This window comes from Lontra canadensis, unplaced genomic scaffold, assembly GCF_010015895.1.
Source record: "Lontra canadensis isolate GAN:19392208 unplaced genomic scaffold, GSC_riverotter_1.0 scaffold19, whole genome shotgun sequence".
Classification (NCBI taxonomy): Eukaryota; Metazoa; Chordata; class Mammalia; order Carnivora; family Mustelidae; genus Lontra; species Lontra canadensis.
This window is the reverse complement of record NW_022631013.1, coordinates 18,845,090-18,867,348: the sequence shown is the minus strand read 5'-3', so window position 1 is coordinate 18,867,348 and position 22,259 is coordinate 18,845,090. Positions and strand designations below refer to the sequence as shown.

Genomic DNA, 22,259 nt, shown 5'->3' with positions numbered 1-22,259 from the left:
ATTTAATCACATTCATTTAACGTTTTTTTGAAGAGGAGTATCACCTAGTTTATTTCTCTAATGTGTAGCACACTATGTGAGAATAAATAACTAATAACTCTTTGAATGGAAAATGAATAGATGGATGTATTTATAGGTTTGCTTACAGCAGATATGTTCTCAAGTCACAAAGAACCAACTTTATCATTTATTTCATATTACCGTCATATTTTGAATTTTCTAATATGCCTTCAATTAGCATATTATATTAAATGAAGAAAGAAAAGGAGTCACAATCTTTAAAATTTTTTCTAAAGATATCCACAGGAGAATTATTTCTTAATTTCCACTTCACGCCTCCCAATTTCAGGTACTCATATTTTAAGCATTTACTATATTCTAGATATTTTAAAAAGTTATTTCATTTAATCCTCAGAGCAACTGAGGATATTATACAAAAGCTTTTTTGTTGTTGTTGGTGAGAAGAAGAGGGAATTTAGCCAAATCACAAATCACATGACAGGCAAGTGGCATAGACCAAATTAAACTTCACAGTCATTTTATTACAAAGTATGTAGGGTTATTTTTATTTTCCTTAACTATTTTTTTTCTTTCTTCCCTCTATTTTTTAGGATTGTGAAATAGTCTCCAATTTTGGATTGACAATCTCTGAAAATTTGTTATATCGTTTGTCTTTTAAAAATCAGGAGAAAGACAAGAGACAAGACTGCAAAGAAATATGGATAGAGCTAAATGGAATTATAATAAATTTGCACATTAATCTCAGCACATTGACAAAGGACATTGTTCCTTGTCATTATTCAGGTCTTTGGCTAAATGTTCCATAGAGTCTTTTCTGGGTTATTCTATGCAACACATGTCCTCTCACTCTGTCTTCATTAAATATATTTATGCTCTTCATAGTTTTACTAATATTTGAAATGTTATTATTGACATGTTTGTTTATTGTCTGTCTTGCCCTCCAAAAAGTGGCTCTTGAGGGCTTGGTCTTTGTCTTTTGTTCACCATTATTTCTCCAGTGCCTTGGACAATATTTGATAGTATTAAGTTGGACCAGTAATACCTGTTTAGTCATATTAAATGAATGATTACTTACTTACTTTCAGAATCAAGCTATGTGTTTTAAGGAAGCTGCATAAGGTCCCTCTGGGGCGCCTGGGTGGCTCAGTGGGTTAAAGCCTCTGCCTTCGGCTCAGGTCATGATCCCAGGGTCCTGGGATCGAGCCCCGCATCGGGCTCTCTGCTCAGCGGGGAGCCTGCTTCCCTTCCTCTCTCTCTGACTGCCTCTCTGCCTACTTGTGATCTCTGTCTGTCAAATAAATAAATAAAATCTTAAAAAAAAAATAGTAACTACCTCACAGTGAGTTGTACGGATTACATAAAATAAAGTATTGTGAACTGTAGTATTTGTCCCTCAGGAGACCCTCAAAAAAATGTTTGTTGCTATGGTCACATAAAACATTTGATAAAACAATTCAGTGAAATAGGTGATTTATTTATGAAAAACATGCATATTTATGCACAAATTTAAATAGTGGAGAATTAAGGACAAAAGAAGGCAAACTAGTTGTTGATAATTATATAGTCAAAAAAGTGATTGCATCTCAGTCTTGAACTCATATTTCTTTAACTGAATCTCTCAACATGCTTATTGAGGCATGGGTGTGACTAGAGACTATTTATACACAAACTTTTTGGAAAAGGTAGTAGGTAATACAAATCACTATGGAACTTGGCTAAACTCACCAGTTCATTTCACTTTAAACAGCCAATAGTCATTAAGCAGAATGGATTTAAAGCAATGACCTAGAAATCAAAGGCAGTGTATAACCTATTACAAATCTCTTGAGCCATCCAGCCTGCCAACAATTTTTAAACACTCTTTTGATTTTGAAGTTGCTATGTCATAAAATAACATTTTGGAAATTGAAGAAGAAAATAATGTAGAGTGTATATACACTGTGAAACTTTAAATTTCACTATTTCACTGTAATTGCCAGAGAGGAGCAATGGTAACTTAGTAAAATCCAATTACATTTTTTTCCCCCAGCCAAGAGATCAGAGAGAGAGAAGTTGTAGAGAGAAAATGGTCTGTGTTTTCCCTACGACTAAAATTGTCCTTTTTCTATATCCTATTTAGATCCTTCTCCTTCTCTATTTTTCAGTGTTACATGTATCCTTACAGTTGATTATCAATTAATATGTAAGTAATTATATGATGATGATAACGATACTGTGGCTTTCCCTCTCTTTCTCAGGCAGCCCTGCAGATAAATTATAAGCGATCGATTCTTGCTGAAGTGAATAGACGGCCTAGTTTTGCTGCAATATTCAAGTTTTTTTTCCCCTGCAGTCAATTCCCAGTGTCCTAGTGATTTATCTACCTTTGCTAAATTTCGTGTTCATGTTCTTTTTAGGAGTGGCATGGAATTTTAATTAGCTTTTGATAAAATATATAAGGATACCTTCTAAACTAGGAATGGAGAAAAACTGCATTTTTTCTACCTCTGTATGTCAAGATTTCTGCAAGCTAGTAGAAGCTAAAAGGCATTAATAGTTTGTGCATTTTTAACTATATATAGGGCTCAATGTATGACAGGGCCTTGGTTATATCGTGGGAAATCCTAAGTCCTGTTAGGTTTCTCAGTGGAATACAATGTGTTCAGGAACAACTGAATATCTGTTTATCATTATTTTTACCATTTCATTTTAAATAATTTTAAACTTAGAGAAAATTTATAAAAATTGTATAAAATAACTGTTTTTTTTTTTTTTTGCAGACTATTAATTTTCTACACTTGCCCACATTTGCCTTACCTTCTCTATAGGAAATCATATTGTAGTTTTATAAGCCCACAATACTTCAGCATGCATTTCCTAAGACCTAATTATTTAATCGCATAGCCAAAGCCATAACACAGTAATCAAATTCAAGAAACGTAGCATGGACATAACTTTTGCATACTTTGCGTTGCATATTCTAATTTCATCAATTGTCACAGTGATATGCTTTATAGCTATTTATTTTCTAGTATAAGATTTGGTCTAGGATCAGAAATTGTATTTAGCTATCATGTCTATTTAGTTTCCTTCAACCTGGAGCAGTTCCTTATGTTTTCTTTCTTTCGTGTCATTAAAGAATATAACCAGTAATTTTACAGAATATTCCTCAACTTAGGTATTACTGTCTTCCTGTGAATAGATTCAAGTATGTATTATGGGCTGTGACACTACATAAGTGATGTTATATATTTTTCAGAATACCATATCTAGTAGCATATAATCTCTGTTTGTCTTGTATTGATGATGTTAATTTTGATAGTTTGGTGAATTAATCTATTATTGCCTAATAGTGGGGCACAAAATTAGCAGCTTAAAGAATATACAACTTTACTGTATGACGGTTTCACTAGGTCAGAGAAACAGGGGTGGCTCAGTGGGTGTTCTAGTTCATAACCAAGATGGGAACCACAGTTGAGGCTGTGGTATCATTTCAAGGTTCAACTAGAAAATGATCTGCTTCAAATCTCATATGACTCTAGGCAGAATTCAGACCCTTACAGGCCATAGGACTGTCCCTTCTGCCTATTGGTCTGAAGCTTCCCTCAATTCCATGGGCTTCTCAATAGGGCAGCTCAGAATATAGCTGCTTGCTTCCTCAAAACCAGCAAGGGAGAAATTCTACTAGCAAGATGGGTTACAAACTTACATAGTATTATCTTGCAAGGGGCATCTCGTTATCTTTGCTGTATTCTATTGATTTAAGTAACCATTCCTGCCCATATTCAATGAAATGAGTTTATAGCAGACCAACTACCAGAAGGAGGGAGCCATCTAAGAGTCTGCCCTCCACACTGTAAGACTTACTATGGTATTTTCTGATTCCTTTACCACTCACTTAGTTACTGGTTTTTATTTTGTTACTTATACATTTATGGGGGGCGGTTGAGATGATGTAATATACTATTCCACAACGACCCTTCTACTCCATAGTTCTAGTACCCATCAAGAATTCCTACCAGAATGTAACTTACTACATTAATTCTGAAATAGGAATTTTCTAATTCATAATCCATTCTATATTTATTAGAATTCTATTATCAGGAAAGGATTTATTCTATCACATATTTATTTGTTTGTCTACTATAATCAACATGTGTCATTTTTCTTTAACTGTCTTTAATATTTTCCCTTTATGTGATTTTCTGATATTTAATTATGATGTCCCTTTATTTGATTTTCTAAATTCTATATTCACTGTGTTTTCTTGAACTGCTTGAGTTTGTCAGATTTTATTTTATTCAAATTTGGAAAATTCTGGCCATCATTTTGCTTCAATGCTTTTTCTGCCCCCAACTCAAGCGTCAGTGGCTCTCATTAATTTATTTTAGGTTATTGGAATAAAAAGATTAAAGTATGACAGCATATATCTAAAACATGGTGAAAAGAATAGGTTCAAACTTAAATGATCATAAGCTTAATGTAGACTGTTACATGCAGAAGAGGTTATATAAAAACTTAATGATAACTATATATGGAAAACCACTAACAAGTATGCAAAGAATAATACAAAGAAATGTATCACTAAAGAAAATCAGCAAATCATGAAAGAAAGAAAGAAAAGAAAGGATAAGAAAAATAATCTTCAGAAACAACCATATAATTCACCATCAACAAATAATAAAATGACAATAAATACATATCTATCAATAATTACTTTGACTATAAATAGACTAAATGCTCCAATCAAAAGACAGGGTGACAGGAAATAAAAAAAACAAGACCTATCTGTATGCTGGCTTCAGGAGACTCATTTTAGACCAAAAGATACCTGCAGATTGAAAGTGAGAGGGTGGAGAAACATCTATAATGCTAGCGGATATCAAATATAAGCTGGAGTAGCAATACTTCTATCAGAAAAAGGAGACTTTAAAATAAAGACTGTAACAAGAGACAAAGGAGGACACTATATAATCATAAAGGGGACAATCCAACAGGAAGATATAACAATTGTAACTATTTATGCACTCAACATGGAAGCACCAAAATACATAAAACAGTTAATAATGGACATATAGTATTTAATCAATAATAATAAAATAACAGTAGGGGACTCCACACATCAATGGACAGATCACATAAACAGAAAATCAGCAAAGAAACAAAACCTTTGAATGAAACAGTGGAACAGACAGACTTAGTTAAGATATAGTCAGAACATTCCATCATAAAACAACAGAATATGCATTCTTTTCAAGTGCACACAGAACATTCCCCAGAGTAGATCACATATTAAGCCCATAAAAATTAGCCTCAAGCAAATAAGAAGATCAAGTGATACTATGCATATTTTCTGACCACAATGCTGTGAAACTAGAAGTCAACCATACACACACACACACAAAAAACTACAAAAAAATTTAAAATAAATAAATTAAAACAAAAACAAACAAACAAACAAAAAACCCGCCCCCAAATCTGGGAAGACCACAAATACATGAAGGTTAAATAACATGCTATTAAAGAATGAATAGGTCAACCAAGAAATAAGAGAAGAAATTAAGAATTAAAATAAGAGAAGAAATTATGAAAATGAAAACATAACAGTCCAAAACCTTTGGGATGCAGCAAATGTGGTTCTAAGAAGGAAGTTTATAGCAATACAAACCTACCTCAAGAAGCAGGAAAATTCTCAAATAAACAACCTTACTTTATATCTAAAGGAGCTAGAAAAATAATAACAGAAAAAAGCTAAAACCAGCAGAAGAAAGGAAATAAAAAAGATTAGAGCAGAAAGAAGTGATTAGAAACTAAAAAAGCCCAATAAAACCGTGAAACCAGGAACTGGTTCTTAGAAAAAAAAAATCAATAAAATTGTTAAACTTCTAGTGAGACTTCTCAAGAAAAAAGAGAAAGGACTCAAATAAATGAAATCACAAAAGAGAGAGGAGAAATAACTACCAACACCACAGAAATACAAATGATTATAAAAGAATATTCTGAAAAACTACATGCCAACAAATTGGACAACTTGGAAGAAATGCATAAATTCTTAGAAACATAAACTGCCAAAACTGAAACAGGAAGAGATGGAAACTTGAAGAGACCTATAAAAAGAAAAGAAATTGAATCAGTAGGGATGCCTGGGTGGCTCAGTCGGTTAAGCAGCTGCCCTCAGCTCAGGTTATGATCCTAGGGTCCTGGGATCCAGTACCGCATTGGGCTCACTGCTCGGTGGGGAGTCTGCTTCCCCCCCCGCCCCTCCCCCTGCTTGTGCTCTCTCTCTCTCTCTAATAAATACATAAAATCTTTTAAAAAAAAAAGAAATCGAATCAGTAATTTAGAAAACTGCCAATAAATGAAAGTCCAGGACCAAATGGCTTAACAGGTAAATTCCACCAAATGTTAAAAAAGAGATAAACTTACTCTTCTCAAACTATTCCAAAAAAAAAAAAAAAAAAAAACCCACAGAAAAGGTAGGAAAACACCAAAGTTCATTCTATGAGGCTAGAATTACAGTCCTACCAAAATCAGATGGAGACTACTAAAAACAAACAAACAAACAAACAAACAAACTATAGGTCAATATCCCTGAAGAACAGGGATGCAAAAAAAAAAAATATTAGCAAACCAAATCCAACAATACATTAAAAAAAAATTCATAAGTGTGATTTATTTCTGAGAGGGGAACTACCAAACACTGATGAAAGAAGGTGAAGTCAGAAAATATTATATCTAAGGGTGCCTGGGTGGCTCAATTGGTTAACCAACCCACTCTTGTTTTCGGCTCAGTTCATGATCTCAGGGTTCTAGAAAGGAGGCCCACTTTAGGAGTCTTCTTGAGAGTCTCTTTCCCACTCCCTCAAACAAATAAACAAACAAAATAAATAAAATCTTTAAAATGTTATATCTATGTTGAGAATTTTGGCTCAACATTATTAAATTATGTGTTATTGTGGATTTTTCTGGGTCAATTTTCCCAAGTTCATGTTTTTTTTTTTTAAATGTAAGAACATTTTTCGTGTGTTATATTTTAAAACATTTGTTTTCTTTTTTCTTCATATCTTCTAATTATACATATAATCTGTACATACAGATTATACACACACACCACACATACATATATATATATATATCAGGGTTTTTGTTTGCTTTGTTTTTTGCTTACTGTCCATTTTAGTCACTTTTTTTTAAAGGTTTTTTTTTTATTTATTTATTCGACAGAGAGAGATCACAAGTAGTCAGAGAGGCAGGTAGAGAGAGAGAGGAGGAAGCAGGCTCCCCACCAAGGAGAGAGCCCGATGCGGGGCTCGATCCCAGGACTCTGGGATCATGACTTGAGCCGAAGGCAGAGGCTTTCACCCAGGCGCCCCTATTTTAGTCACTTTTGATCTTACCCTTTAAGGATGTAATTTTTATTCTCTTGGCTATTTTCCCCATCATCCTTCAAAGCCCCTTACTAAATTATTTCAATCTATATTTTCTTGGACATGTTGTAATTTATTTTTCATTTTAATAGTGAGAGTGGTTTATTTAAATCAATTTTTCTCTTAAGTTCAAACAACTCTCCTTAAATTGCATGCTGCATTTTTTAAACCAAATTCATTCTTAATTTTTGAATTTCAGATTCCATCATTTGTTTAATATTTGTCTGTACTTGATTGAGGATTTGGAGTGTGTTTTATAATTCTCTTTCATTTTGAAATCATTTTGTTGTGAGAAAGGATAATCAGCTGATTTACATTCTCTGTATGCTTAACACAGTAGCTTCATATCCAGTTGGTCGGTCTTTTTCCTATTTCTGGAATCCCATCATTTCTTCTACTCTTGCCATTTCTCTATGAAGAACCACTTGTCTCTAGATATCTGCTTTTCTCCTAGGAAAAAAATGCTTCTTTGAGGGTGTCACTTCTGGTCCATGTCTCTTTGAACCCCCTTTTATATAGTTAATATTGTGACTTGTTAAGACCTAGATGTGTGATCAGTACTTTGAAGTTATAGACTTTCTCTTCCTATGGATGATTTTATCTGTGCTTCATCTAAGACCTCCAATTCCCTTCTCTTTTGCAGAGTCTCTTGAGTCTCCTCTCTCTCATTCCTTTCATGCACAGTATCTGTACTAATGATATCTGGTTGTTTATTTCTTTATAAATAATTTCACCTGTGAAAATCTCTGGCTCCTAGTACTGTTAAGTTGTGAAGCAAGTGCTTTTATTTCATGTTTCTTTTGTTTTATCTTGTTTGTTCATATTATGCTTATCTGGGAGGATGTGTTGAGAAATTCAGGTTTAGGCAGCTGCTATTATCCTAGAGCAACCCTATTTATTCTTCAAGTAATTCAGCAGTGCTAAGTGGTGGGATAATAGTGCAATCATAAAATAATATAAGCTAACATGATTGATGATATACCTTGTTCCAAATAATATTATGAGAACTTTCCATGTTTTTTTCCACTTAATTCTTGAGATACTCTAAGATAAACATCATTTATCTTTTCATTTTAAAGATAAGAAAACTAAGGTTTTAATAGTAAGTGGTAGGGCTGATATTTCAACAAAGCTCTATTTTTCTACAATGGAGATACTCTTTTCACAATATATCAATGTATAGATTTTGTTCTCAGTTCCACTATGAGTGTATCTTGAGCAAACATTTTTTTTAAGATATTATTTATTTATTTGCTATAGAGAGGGAGAGAGGGGAAAAAGAGAAGAGAGCAAGAATGGGGGGTAGGGGCAGACAGAGAGGAAGAAGCTTGGAGCCTGATGCGGGGTTCAATCCTAGGACTCTGGGATCAAGAACTGAGCTGAAGGCAGACACTTAACAGACTGAGCCATGCAGGCAGCCCCTTGAGCAAACTTCTTAAACTATCTCAGTGTCTCAGCTTTCTAAAAATAATAGTTATATCATAAAGTAAGAGAGTCTACCTCACTGGGTTGTTGAAATTATTAAATTTATATAAATCATCTAGTTTGTTGCCTGGTGAACCATAGAAACTTAAAGAATAGCAGCTTCCTATTACTCAGTCATTGGGTGTAATTCAGAATGCAGTGATTTATGCCACTGAGAGGAAGTGACATGTGTACACCGACTATGGTGGGTTTAGCTAAAGGGTTTGGAAAAAGCTTAAAGTCTAAGACAAAGGAAGGCAGACTGTTAAAGAAGGGTGAATTTGAGAAGTGCTCTCACAACATAAAACACAGGAAAACCAAGCAAGAATGAGGATCACAAGCAGAAGACAAAAACTGGGGTCTCACTGCTTCATCTTCATGGGACATATGAGCATATGACAGTGGCTAGGAGGTCAATACTCAGGAGGTCTACCCGGTTCCAATACTGAAGAGTAACTGAAAAATTTTCCTCTTTTTATTTTTTAACTGATCCTGATGGAATTCATTGCTTCAGTTGAGGGACCTCATATATTTCTGAAATTCCATTTAATATATTTACAATTATAATAACTCAGTGGCTAGTGCACATCACATGTTAAAAATTTGTGAGTAACTTTGGGGCCAATGTAATCTGTATTCTCTTTAGATTACTTGGTCTAAACTGTAGCTTATGATTTTTAAAGATGGAGGGTTACTTTTGACAAATGGATTTTAAAACTACATTATGTCCATATTTCACAATAAACACTAGGTTAGAATTGGGTACACAGTGTGCATCTATAGCAATTGTTTCATAATCAAGTTTCCAATTTAAAAAAAACTCTAAGAGGAATTTGTAAGAAATTAAGATTTTAAAAGATACAATTTAATGGACTATTTATTCAATCTCACATTAATAAGCCTGGTGCGTTTTTAAATACACATTATCTATGTTCCTGCACATACTCATTTTGATCATTCTAATTAAATATAATTAAATTGAATGATGTGTATAGCTAGGCACCATCTGCCAATTCCTGATGTTGATTCACAACTTATTAACACTTCTTGAATAAAATGCAGAGGCAGCTTTATTAGAAAGAGTGCTAAAGTCAGCAAAACTAGGATCAGATCCTGACACTGCACTTTCTTCCTAAATAAAAAAATGCAGTTGATTAAATCTCTCTGTGCTTTGCCTTCCTATTTGGAAATAGTAATAATAATATGAACCCATGCTATTGATGTGAGAAACAAAAACAAAGTATCTATCATGAAATCTGGGTAAGGCAGTTTAGATTTATAAATTTTTTAATATGAATACATTATTTCATCAAGATATTTGCAAAAACAAAACAAAACAAAACAAAACAAAAACCAACACTGAATTGTGTCCCTCCTAAATTCTATGTCGAAGTCCCAACCCTCAGTATTTCAGAATGTAACCACATTTAGATATAAGGTCTTTAAAGAGGTGACTGAGATAAATGAGACGATTAGGGTGGGGCCCTAATACTATATGGCTTGTGTCCTTAGAAGAAGAGGAAGAAACATTGAGGGCAAAAGTGCAAATTTGGAGGACCATGTGTGAACATGTTGCAAAAGAAAGGCCATTTGCAAGTTAAAAGAGAAGTCTCAGGAGATACAAAACTTGCAGACAACTTGCTCTTGGATTTCAGCCTTAAGAACCATGAAAAACAAATTTCTATTGGTTTAGTCACCCTGTTTGTAGTATTTTGTAATGGCAACCCTAGCAAACTAATATAATATTCCATTTTTCCCATTTACTTCCATATAATAAAACAAAACTGCACAGAGCAAACAGTATAGAATACATCTTTTAGACTGTAATATTTTTAGTTACATAAATAAGTGTTATCCCACTGATAAAGCTTCTCTTACCAATATTTCCTGAGTTCCTTTGCCCCATCTTTCCGAGAGCAATCGCTGTGAGTAATTGCTCATTAAGAGTTGTGCAAAGGGCAAATCAAAGCATCATTATTAAAAGAAGCTCTTGCTTTAGCTGAACACTGACCTGATGTAAAGTTCACATGTGCATCTGGGAAAGAATTAATGGGAAGAAAAGCTGACAAAAAGCAAGCAACAAGTCACTTTTTATTTTTTTGCTACTCTCACTTGTTTAGAATCATATAGATGATTGTAACATACTACAAAGGGTAAAGGCCAGTACCCTCTTTTAAGATGTATTTGTTCACTGCAATGCTTTTGCAGCGTCTGCTTCCACTGTGGCTTTCCTGAGTATCTTATTTCTTAAATCATCTTTTGCTATCTCAGAGTCTGCTGGACTTCAAGTTGTAACAGGTTAAATGCATGACTAGGCAAAATCAATCGTTGTCTTTTTTACTCTATTCTGCTCTTCCATCAAGTATCTAGTTCTTTTCCTAAGACCCTGTACTAATCATTTTATACATTAAAATAACTTATATAATCATTTCAAGGTACCCATTTTGATACATGGAAATAACTCCATTTTCTGTTTATTAAATTAGTCATGGGATTGCAAACTTCAGAAAATAACACAAAACTATTTCTCTAAAACTCAATGCTTAAAATCTAAGTTGTTGGCAGGAAGTAAATTCTATATGAAGTTTACATACACTTTATTTAAGTTTCTCTTCCAGAAATTGCAAAGGCTTAAATTCAAGAATGAATCAAGGACCAGAGTTTCTTATTCCCTACACCCCCCATCCCCACGTACCCTATATTGCCATTGTCCCATCACCTAGGGCTTCTTTTTATTCATTTTATTACCATCACCTAGTGCTTCTTTCTCAAATTCCAACAGCTCCTTATCCTCCTGTCTTACTTTGCTTTATGTCCCCATACAGTATGTTTATGTGATGCATCATCATTTATCCAAATCTCTGATTATCTTCCAAGCCTGTTATCTGAATGGTAGACAACTTTTTCCTTCAAATTTTCTATTTCTGGGGCACTTGGGTGGCTCAGTGGGTTAAAGCTTCTGCCTTTGGCTCAGGTCATGATCCCAGGGTCCTGGGATCAAGCCCTGCTCTCAGGCTTTCTACTCAGTGGGGAGCCTGCTTCCCCCTCTCTCTCTCTGCCTGCCTCTCTACTTGTGATCTCTGTCTGTCAAATAAATAAATAAAATCTTTAAATTTCTTTTTCTATTTCTTTAATGCCTGGAACATAACTAGAGATGGCTTTTTTTTTTTTTTAAGATTTTATTTATTTATTTGAGAGAGAGTGAGAGAGCATGAGAGAGCACAAGAGAGAGCACAAGTGGCGGTGGTGGGGTGCAGAGGAAGAGGGAGAAGCAGACTCCCCACTGAGCAGGAAGCCCCATGTAGGGTTCCATTTAAGTCCAGGATCATGAACTAAGCTGAAGGCAGATGCTTAGCTAACTGAGCCACCCAGGTACCTCAAGATGGGTTTTTTTGCCTGAAAGAAATTGTACTTGTGTGAAAACAAGGGCAACAAGTATTAGCAAATATTGATCACTTGAGCTCGTACAAGTATTGCAGTCTTGTCTGTGTTAGCTGAGCTAAGCTAATGTCAACTTGACTAAGCTGGTACCACTTCTCTTTATGGTTCCATTGTGTTTTGAATTATATTAACTTGGCTCAGGTGAAACTAAATTTCTGAGAATACCTACTCTGATTCTAGGTTAACATTAGTCAAATTAAAAAAAGAAGAAGAAAATGAAAACCAAAGAAAATCATGAGATTTGGGATATGCTAAGTGAATTAGGCACTATACTTAGAATGTGTCATTGTTGGAGGCAGAGTGAGATATCCCAGCTGCTTCCAGCTTATCCTTGTTTTTATCTAATACATGTCTATCTATTCTTCCCAATTTTTGGCCATGATGGCCAACAGCAACCCAAAGCCCAAATACTTGGCTATGAAATTATGGAAGCTTTCACTATAGCAAGGCAAAAATTCCCCCCCCCCCCGCAAAAAAAAAAAGAAATACTGGGATGGACACAAACTTGCTGCAAGAGTGAAAATAATGACATAAGCGAACATAAGGAATATAAAGTGTTTCATATATTACTTTTAATTGCATTGAAGAACTTGGAGAAATCAGATGGTAAGCTTAGGCTTTTAATTCTCTACTCAGATTCTGGTAATGATCCACAACACTTTCATGACTTCCCTGAAAGACACCATTGTCTCCTACAACCACAGGACTGATTTTCTCAAAACTAAACACATGAACTTTAATCCTACAGATATCTGTAGGATTAATCCACAACATATAGTTGCAGTCTTACAGAATCTAATGTTAAATTTAAGGCTTTGACTAGGAGGGAATCCCTGAAACTTATTATGCAGTCATTCAGGCATTTTCCAGGAAGCTGAGGATTTTGAAGACTTGCATCATTTGATCCTCCTTTGACAGTACAAGTAACATTTTTACCACATCAGAGGTGAATAAAGAATGTGCGATGAACTCTACTAAGGTAATCCTTTATGGGTTGCTGACCCTTCTAATCTGTACTACCCATATCACTTCTCATTGCTTCTAAGCTGGAAAAAAAAGTGACTAGTTTTATGTAGTGGTGAAAAGTTAAGCTCCACTGATACTTACAGGAATGTGGAAGTGAATAAGATACCTAATGGGATTGAGTATTTGGGTAAGAAGATTTCTGGGCAGAAGCTTTAAAGTGCCCACTGGATTCAGGAAGGCTCTCTCTTTATCTATCTACCATCTGATATAGAAAAATGAACAATTAAGAAATAAAAATTTCTGATAGAATCTAGAGAATACATTTTCATGTAAGGACCCGCTGGGTTTGAAATTGTTTGTTTTCACATAGGTTTCAAACTAAGAAATGGCCTGAGAGAAAAGATCAAACCCAGGGCTCTGTCAGTAAAAGATGGTCTGGGGGTTAACATCCCAAGGGTGTGCTTATAATACTCTTTTGTAAGACTTCTGGGAGATTTATGATGGTGCCTCATAAATGCTCTCAGCGAGACACAAAGATTTCTATGAGCATTCTTCATAGACCTTTTCTTCTAGAGGGTTTCTAAAAATCTTTTGAAGTATTATCACTTAGCGTCTTTACTGTCAGCCAAAGGGAGAGAGGAACTTGCTCAAAGAGATTTGTAGGTATGGTTTCTGTCTAATGGAGTGGATTGTTATCTGATACACAGAAAGTCTGCAAGGATTTCAGAGAAGTTATGCACTTCGCAAAGTACACGGTTCAAAATGCAAAGAGGTCTTGGAGTCTCCAGCTTCCTACATGAGCAATCAGGCTGGGAAAACTAAAGCATTAGGAAAAATGGACTATTTTTCAGGGAAAATGGTTACAGTTAAGAGAGCAGTGGGCAGAACTCAGTTGAGGAGTACCAAGGAGTAGAAATAGAGCCTTATCAGTGGAGCAAGAATGACTGTCAAGCCATACTTGCCTGTATTTTATCTTTGCTATGGCCAGAGACTGCTATGTGCCTCCCATTTGACATCCCCCCACCCTTTGTTGTTGTTGTTTGTTTGTTTGTTCAGTTCACCTGAGCCAGTTTCACAATTTTATCCTGTGTATGTAGATTACAGATAATATGTCATTTTAGTTCACAAGTTTTCAGAATAAGAGAAACTCAAGAAACCACATCTATACCCTGGCCTTGTTTAAATGAAAATATATTAAGCCTTAAGATTGGGGCCAGATGTCACCGTAGAATAAGGCTTTTAGGGCTCTTGGGTCTGAGTGTATTTTCATGTGAGAAGACTATTACTCTTCAGGGGCCAGAAGGTCAATTGTGGTTGACAATTTCCAAAGACAGTCCGTAGCTTGCAATAACAAATAGAATATGATAGAATTGGCATTGTGTAATTTCCAGTCATTGCCTTTAGGAGGACTGACAGCTTCTGCTTCTCCTCCCATGGAATTCTGGGTTTTGGGAACCCTGATTTTCCATGCAGAAAGTATAACTACACTGCTGGAGAGATCATGTGTAGAGACCTATGTAAAAGCTATGTGGAAAAGATAGGTACTATGATTACATGATCATGAAGAAAGACTAAATCATTCTAGCATCTTAGCTGAGCCTCAAGGAGATTCCAGCACCAGCTGGGGCCTTCATTCAACTTCAGAAAAAACTTTAACTGAAGCCTCCAAAAGAACTGCCAAGTTGAACCCATCAACCAACAAAACAGATAATAAAATGAATGATGTGTTAATCCACTAACTTTATATAAAACTAGATACAAAAATAGATAAAAATACATAAAACATATAAAGGAGAGTTATATAAATTATATAAAATATTATATAAAATATATATAAAAATAGATAACTGTGTCTTTTTATTTGCTGAGATAATAAATAGAAGTGTCTGCATTTATATTTTATTTCTGAGGATACATCAACACTCTTCCCTGACCCTAACTTATCATGCATAATAGATAACATTTTCATCATGGTGGTCAAAATTTTCAGTATTAAAGTGAAATTCAGTCATAAATAATACCTCTTATCTCCACCGAGTATGCTGAGCCTTTGAGATTCATGCAAAACCAGTTCAATAGGTTAGAGATTTGCTCTAAGGTCATCACCCTTAGATATTAATGTATAAAAGGGTAACATTAAGGTTTTACAGCTTCTTGAACAAAAAGAGCTTTTGTATTTTTTTCCCCATCAAAATCTATTCCTTTTTTAAAAAATTTTATTTAATTATAATTTTTTTTGCTTCATATCTGTTTTTAATTTAATTTAATTCTTTTTATTTTTTATAAACATATGTTTTTATCCCCAGGGGTACAAGTCTGTAAATCGCCAGGTTTACACACTTCACAGCACTCACCATAGGACATACCCTCCCCAATGTCCATAACCCCACGCCCCTTCTCCCGACTCCCCTCCCCCCAGCAACCCTCAGTTCGTTTTGTGAGATTAAGAGTCACTTATGGTTTGTCTCCCTCCAATCCCATCTTGTTTCATTTACTCTTCTCCTACCCCCTAAACCCCCCATGTTGCATCTCCTCTCCCCCATATCAGGGAGATCATATGATAGTTGTCTTTCTCCGATTGACTTATTTCGCTAAGCATGATACCCTCTAGTTCCATCCACGTCGTCGCAAATGGCAAGATTTCATTTCTTTTGATGGCTGCATAGTATTCCATTGTGTATATATACCACATCTTCTTTATCCATTCGTCTGTGGATGGACATCTACGTTCTTTCCATAGTTTGGCTATTGTAGACATTGCTGCTATAAACATTCGGGTGCACGTGCCCCTTCGGATCACTACGTTTGTATCTTTAGGGTAAATACCCAGCAGTGCAATTGCTGGGTCATAGGGTAGTTCTATTTTCAACATTTTGGGGAACCTCCATGCTGTTTTCCAGAGTGGTTGCACCAGCTTGCATTCCCACCAACAGTGTAGGAGGGTTCCCATTTCTCCACATCCTCGCCAGCATCTGTCATATCCTGACTTGTTAATTTTAGCCATTCTGACTGGTGTGAGGTGATATCTCATTGTGGTTTTGATTTGTATTTCCCTGAGGCCGAGTGATATGGAGGACTTTTTCATGTGTCCGTTGGCAATCTGGATGTCTTCTTTGCAGAAATGTCTGTTCATGTCTTCTGCCCATTTCTTGATTGGATTATTTGTTCTTTGGGTGTTGAGTTTGCTAAGTTCTTTATAGATTTTGGACACTAGCCCTTTATCTGATATGTCGTTTGCACGTATCTTCTCCCATTCTGTCAGTTGTCTTTTGGTTTTGTTAACTGTTTCCTTTGCTGTGCAAAAGCTTTTGATCTTGATAAAATCCCAATATTTCATTTTTGCCCTTGCTTCCCTTGCCTTTGGCGATGTTCCTAGGAAGACGTTGCTGCGGCTGAGGTCGAAGAGGTTGCTGCCTGTGTTCTCCTCGAGGATTTTGATGGATTCCTTTCTCACATTGAGGTCCTTCATCCATTTTGAGTCTATTTTTGTGTGTGGTGTAAGGAAATGGTCCAATTTCATTTTTCTGCATGTGGCTGTCCAATTTTCCCAACACCATTTATTGAAGAGGCTGTCTTTTTTCCATTGGACATTCTTTCCTGCTTTGTCAAAGATTAGTTGACCATAGAGTTGAGGGTCTATTTCTGGGCTCTCTATTCTGTTCCATTGATCTATATGTCTGTTTTTGTGCCAGTACCATGCTGTCTTGAAGATGACAGCTTTGTAATAGAGCTTGAAGTCCGGAATTGTGATGCCACCAACTTTGGCTTTCTTTTTCAATATTCCTTTGGCTATTCGAGGTCTTTTCTGGTTCCATATAAATTTTAGGATTATTTGTTCCATTTCTTTGAAAAAAATGGATGGTACTTTGATAGGAATTGAATTAAATGTGTAGATTGCTTTAGGTAGCATAGACATTTTCACAATATTTATTGTTCCAGGAGCATGGAACATTTTTCCATTTCTTTGTGTCTTCCTCAATTTCTTTCATGAGTACTTTATAGCTTTCTGTGTATAGATTCTTAGCCTCTTTGGTTAGGTTTATTCCTAGGTATCTTATAGTTTTGGGTGCAATTGTAAATGGGACTGACTCCTTAATTTCTCTTTCTTCTGTCTTGTTGTTGGTGTAGAGAAATGCAACTGATTTCTGTGCATTGAATTTATATCCTGACACTTTACTGAATTCCTGTACAAGTTCTAGCAGTTTTGAGGTGGAGTCTTTTGGGTTTTCCACATATAGTATCATATCATCTGCGAAGAGTGATAGTTTGATTTCTTCTTTGCCGATTTGGATGCCTTTAATTTCCTTTTGTTGTCTGATTGCTGAGGCTAGGACTTCTAATACTATGTTGAATAGCAGTGGTGATAACGGATATCCCTGCCGTGTTCCTGACCTTAGCGGAAGAGGTTTCAGTTTTTCTCCATTGAGAATGATATTTGCGGTGGGTTTTTCACAGATGGCTTTGATAATATTGAGGTATGTGCCCTCTATCCTTACACTTTGAAGAGTTTTGATCAGGAAGGGATGCTGTACTTTGTCAAATGCTTTTCCAGCAACTATGGAGAGTATCATATGATTCTTGTTCTTTCTTTTATTAATGTGTTGTATCACATTGATTGATTTGCGGATGTTGAACCAACCTTGCAGCCCTGGAATAAATCCCACTTGGTCGTGGTGAATAACTCTTTTAATGTACTGTTGAATCCTATTGGCTAGTATTTTGGTGAGAATTTTCGCAACTGTGTTCATGAAGGCTATTGGTCTGTAGTTCTCTTTTTTGATGGGATCCTTGTCTGGTTTTGGGATCAAGGTGATGCTGGCCTCATAAAATGAGTTTGGAAGTTTTCCTTCCATTTCAATTTTTTAGAACAGTTTCAGGAAAATAGGAATTAGTTCTTCTATAAATATTTGGTAGAATTCCCCCGGGAAGCCGTCTGGCCCTGGGCTTTTGTTTGTTTGGAGAGTTTTGATGAGTGTTTCAATCTCCTTACTGGTTATGGGTCTGTTCAGGTTTTCTATTTCTTCCTGGTTCAGTTGTGGTAGTTTATACGTCTGTAGGAATGCATCCATTTCTTCCAGACTGTCAAATTTGTTGGCATAGAGTTGCTCATAGTATGTTCTTATAATTGTCTGTATTTCTTTGGTGTTAGTTGTGATCTCTCCTCTTTCATTCATGATTTTATTTATTTGGGTCTTTTCTCTTTTCTTTTTGATAAGTCTGGCGAGGGGTTTATCAATCTTATTAATTCTTTCAAAGAACCAGCTCCTAGTTTCCTTGATTTGTTCTATTGTTTTTTTGGTTTCTATTTCATTGATTTCTGCTCGATCTTTATGATTTCTCTTCTCCTGCTGGGTTTAGGGTTTCTTTCTTGTTCTTTCTCCAGCTCCTTTAGGTGTAGGGTTAGGTTGTGTACCTGAGACCTTTCTTGTTTCTTGAGAGAGGCTTGTACTGCTATAGATTTTCCTCTCAGGACTGCCTTTGCTGTGTCCCACAGATTTTGAACCGTTGTGTTTTCATTATCATTTGTTTCCATGAATTTTTTCAATTCTTCTTTAATTTCCTGGTTGACCCATTCATTCTTTAGAAGGATGCTGTTTAGTCTCCATGTATTTGGGTTCTTTTCAAATTTCCTCTTGTGATTGAGTTCTAGCTTCAGAGCATTGTGGTCTGAAAATATGCACGGAATGATCCCAATCGTTTGATACTGGTTGAGACCTGATTTAGGACTGAGGATGTGATCTATGCTGGAGAATGTTCCATGTGTACTAGAGAAGAATGTGTATTCTGTTGCTTTGGGATGAAATGTTCTGAATATATCTGTGATGTCCATCTGGTCAGTGTGTCATTTAAGGCCTTTATTTCCTTGTTGATCTTTTGCTCGGATGATCTGTCCATTTCAGTGAGGGGAGTGTTAAAATCCCCTACTATTATTGTATTATTGTTGATGTGTTTCTTTGATTTTGTTATTAATTGGTTTATATAGTTGGCTGCTCCCACCTTAGGGGCATAGATATTTAAAATTGTTAGATCTTCTTGTTGGACAGATCCTTTGAGTATGATATAGTGTCCTTCCTCATCTCTTATTATAGTCTTTGGCTTAAAATCTAATTGATCTGATATAAGGATTGCCACTCCTGCTTTCTTCAGATGACCGTTAGCATGGTAAATTGTTTTCCACCCCCTCATTTTAAATCTGGAGGTGTCTTTGGGCCTAAAATGAGTTTCTTGTAGGCACCATATTGATGGGTTTTGTTTTTTTATCCATTCTGATACCCTGTGTCTCTTGATTGGAGCATTTAGCCCATTAACATTCAGGGTAACTATTGAAAGATATGAATTTAGTGCCATTGTATTGCCTGTAAGGTGACTGTTATTATATATTGTTTCTGTTCCTTTCTGATCTACTACTTTTAGGCTCTCTCTTTGCTTAGAGGACCCCTTCAATATTTCCTGTAGAGCTGGTTTGGTGTTTGCAAATTCTTTCAGTTTTTGTTTGTCCTGGAAGCTTTTAATCTCTCCTTCTATTTTCAATGATAGCCTAGCTGGATATAGTATTCTCGGCTGCATTTTTTCTCATTTTGTACTCTGAATATATCATGCCAGCTCTTTCTGGCCTGCCAGGTCTCTGTGGATAAGTCTACTGCCAATCTAATATTTTTACCATTGTATGTTACAGACTTCTCCCCGGCTGCTTTCAGGATTTTCTCTTTGTCACTAAGACTTGTAAATTTTACTATTAGGTGACGGGGTGTGGACCTATTCTTATTGATTTTGAGGGAGGTTCTCTGCACCTCCTGGATTTTGATGCTTGTTCCCTTTGCCATATTGGGGAAATTCTCTCCAATAATTCTCTCCAATATACCTTCAGCTCCCCTCCCTCTTTCTTCTTCTTCTGGAATCCCTATTATTCTAATGTTGTTTCTTCTTATGGTGTCACTTATCTCTCGAATTCTCTCCTCGTGGTCCGGTAGCTGTTTGTCCCTCTTTTGCTCAGCTTCTTTATTCTCTGTCATTTGGTCTTTTATATCGCTAATTCTTTCTTCTGCCTCATTTATCCTAGCAGTGAGAGCCTCCATATTTGATTGCACCTCATTAATAGCTTTTTTGATTTCAACTTGGTTAGATTTTAGTTATTTTATTTCTCCAGAAAGGGCTTTTATCTCTCCAGAGAGGGTTTCTCTAATATCTTCCATGCCTTTTTCGAGCCCGGCTAGAACCTTGAGAATCGTCATTCTGAACTCTAGATCTGACATATTACCAATGTCTGTATTGATTAGGTCCCTAGCCTTTGGACTGCCTCTTGTTCTTTTTTTTTGTGGTGAATTTTTCTGCCTTGTCATTTTGTCCAGATAAGAGTATATGAAGGAGCAAGTAAAATACTAAAAGGGTGGCAACAACCCCAGGACAATATGTTTTAAGCAAATCAGAAGAGATCCCAAATCGTGAGTGGGGAGAAAGGTGTAAAAAGAGGTTCAGAAAGAAAAAAAAAAAAAGAACAATTAAAAAAAGAAAGCGAATAAAGAAAAATATAAAAAGGAAAAAAATATATATATTAGATAAACTTGTTAAAAAACGTTAAAAAAAGAAAAGGGTAAAAGTTAAAAAAAATTAGCAGAAGAAGAGAAAAAAAAATTGAAAAAGAAAAAAAAAATTAACTACAAGGCTAAAGAATCATGGGGAGAAAGCCATGAGTTCTGTGCTTTGCTTTCTCCTCCTCTGGAATTCCGCTGCTCTCCTTGGTATTGAAACTGACTCCTTTGTAGGTGAACTTGTTCCTGGCTGGATTTCTTGTTGATCTTCTGGGGGAGGGCCCTGTTGTAGTGATTCTCAAGTGTCTTTGCCCCAGGCGGAATTGCCACCGCCCTTACCAGGGGCCAGGCTGAGTAATCCGCTCGGGTTTGCTTTTGGGAGCTTTTGTTCCCTGAGCGCTTTCCGTAGAGTTCCGGAGGGCGGGAATGAAGATAACGGCCTCCCAGTCTCCGGCCAGGAGGAGCCAAGAGCCCGGGGCCCCACTCCTCAGTGCGCCCTCAGAGAACAGTGCCCAATTACTCCCGTCACCCTGGCCTCTGGCCGCGCTCCGAGCTGACTGAGCCTGAGACCGGTTCAAGGTAACCCCGAGCTGAGAGCTCACTCCTCGGCTCCGTCTCTGTAGCTGGCTTCCCCATTCTAATACCTGTAAGCTCTGCGACACTCAGACACCCCCGATCCTTCTGTGACCCTACGGGACCTGAGGCCACGCTGACCCCGCGTGGGCTTCACCCCGGTTAAGCCTCTGGAGCGATGTCCCTCAGCGGAACAGACCTTTAAAAGTCCTGATTTTGTGCTCCGTTGCTCCGCCGCTTGCCGGGATCTGGCCCCTCCCCCCGCAGTCTATCTTCCCGTCGCTTTGGATTCACTTCTTCGCCAGTCCTACCTTTCAGAAAGTGGTTGATTTTCTGTTTCTAGAATTGCTGTTCTCCTTCTCTTCGATCTCCCGTTGGATTTGTAGGTGTTTGCAATCTTTAGATAAGCTATCTCGCTGATCTCCTGCTACCTGAAGTAGTCTCAGCCTGCTACTTCTCCGCCATCTTGACTCCTTCCTCAAAAACTATTTCTTTAGCATATGTTTTAAAAGTGTGAAATATTTGGAATATTTCAAAACTTTTAATTAATCTAGTTTCAAATTTTCCTCCAAATGTTTATCATTAATGTTAAACAGTGAAAAAGGATGGCAAAGAGGTATTATTTTGTTCCTTTTTACCTCCATATAACAGACATTGTTAACTAATTATGGTATTGTTTTCCATCGAGCTCAGACATGACTGTAGAAACCTTCATAACATATTTCTCAAAGCATCTACTATTAGTATATTGGATTCAGTATTGTAATATAAAACATATTTGCCATACTTATACCAAAGATATTTCCACTGATATCAGAAAAGTGAAAATTATGTATGTTTCAACAGTATTATCTCATAC

The 22,259-nt window shown here is 36.2% G+C and overlaps 1 pseudogene; it reads right to left on the bottom strand.

The window, feature by feature from the left end:
• Positions 1–22,259, bottom strand: part of LOC116869570 — a 40,817-nt pseudogene that overhangs the window by 971 nt on the left and 17,587 nt on the right.